Source organism: Populus alba, chromosome 6 (assembly GCF_005239225.2).
Source record: "Populus alba chromosome 6, ASM523922v2, whole genome shotgun sequence".
In the NCBI taxonomy this organism is placed as follows: domain Eukaryota; kingdom Viridiplantae; phylum Streptophyta; class Magnoliopsida; order Malpighiales; family Salicaceae; genus Populus; species Populus alba.
This window is the reverse complement of record NC_133289.1, coordinates 15341740-15343281: the sequence shown is the minus strand read 5'-3', so window position 1 is coordinate 15343281 and position 1542 is coordinate 15341740. Positions and strand designations below refer to the sequence as shown.

At 40.4% G+C, this 1542-nt stretch overlaps 1 pseudogene; it reads right to left on the bottom strand.

The window, feature by feature from the left end:
- Positions 1 to 223: 223 nt before the first annotated feature.
- On the bottom strand, positions 224 to 885 carry LOC118057937 (zinc finger protein 7-like; annotated as a pseudogene).
- Positions 886 to 1542: the final 657 nt, after the last annotated feature.

Genomic DNA, 1542 nt, shown 5'->3' with positions numbered 1-1542 from the left:
CTCTGATTTGCCTCATTACGAGACCATAGATGTAGTCTTTAGAGACCCTTATGATAATAGCAGAATTATTTCCCCCAACTTGATGTGGGAGAGGCTCTTCATCTTGTTATTGAAAGGATCTCAAAATCAAGTTTGGATTTTTGGAACATTGATGCTGTTTCTGGTGGTAGACGGCAACATGGTAGTGTTTGTTGGACCAAAAGGAGTTCCATGACACAATTTTAAATATTTTGAATTCAATTCTTTGGTAGGAATTCTTTCTCAACATGAGATTTGGGTGAAGTTGAGGAATATAAATCATTTCTACCCAAATCTGGATTTTCAAACTGTATGTAAAAGAGAACTTCAAAAAATGAAGTTAAGTACCACAAGATTTCAAAGCCTTAAAGACAAGTCAAGCTGGTTCAACTCTTCTACTTGAACATTTTCGGCTCTATATACCATGGACCAAGAACCCCCAATACCTTCTCTAGAACCGTAATTCATCTCTGTCCTGCCATAGCTCAAGCCACCAACAATCCTACCAGGATGTCCACGGTGCTCGAACCCTGCTAGGGCTGGCTGATGGTCTCGAGGATAGGTTGAGCCACGCATGCTATATGATGATTCTGACCGTTGGGTTCGATCCTCCGTGTGCCCGTACGGATGAACTCATCTCTCTGCTCTTCTTGGCCAAGGTTCTCTCAAGCTTTGTGAGCATTTTGGTGACCACCAAGAGCTTGTGAGCTATAAAAAACTTTCTTTGGCAATAGTTGCATGAGAAAAATTCGAGCGTTCTGCTGGACCATGACGTGATGATGAAGAAGATGGCTCAAGGACAAGTTCTAGGTTTAGTTGATTGCTTGGTAGGCTTAGATGTAGAGAAGTATTTGGTTGGAAATCCATGGCCCTAGCTAGAGGAGAGAGTGAATAATTAGCCAAATACTATTAATTGGCAATAAAGGGTCGAGAAGAAGAGATGGGGCTTGGTGTGACTAAGAACAAGAGATGATGGCTTATAATGGGGGTGGGGAGGATTTGTGGGCTATTTGGTCAAGGAGAAATGTGAAGAGCAGACACGATGAAGTAGAAGGAGGACAGTTACATTATATGTAGTGCAATGGTTCACTGTTCCTGCACATATGTTAGAGTGAAAAGGAGATAGGCAAGTTTGTTAGAATGTTTGTGTGTGTGAGAGAGAGGGGAGACAGAGAGAGAGAGACAGGAAGCTGCAAAGATCAGTGTAGGATCAAAGAGTTGTCGCCTCCATTAATGGCAGCATTATACTCCCTTGTCGGTCCATGGAAAAATTCCTTCATTTTTTCACTAATTTATGTACTCTAATTGAAACCTGAAATTCCAGTATTTTATACGCTTAGTTTTTTTTTTTCTTAATGTCTTTTGAACGCACGTAATTTACCTAGCTATTCAATGCAGGTCCAATATCGAACTTCTATTAGTCAAAGAGAGTAGATGTTGAGATTAGGGCACACTAATTAATCTTGCTGCTGATATTAGTATTAGATTAAATCAACAAGACAAACCATCTTGACTAGACTCATC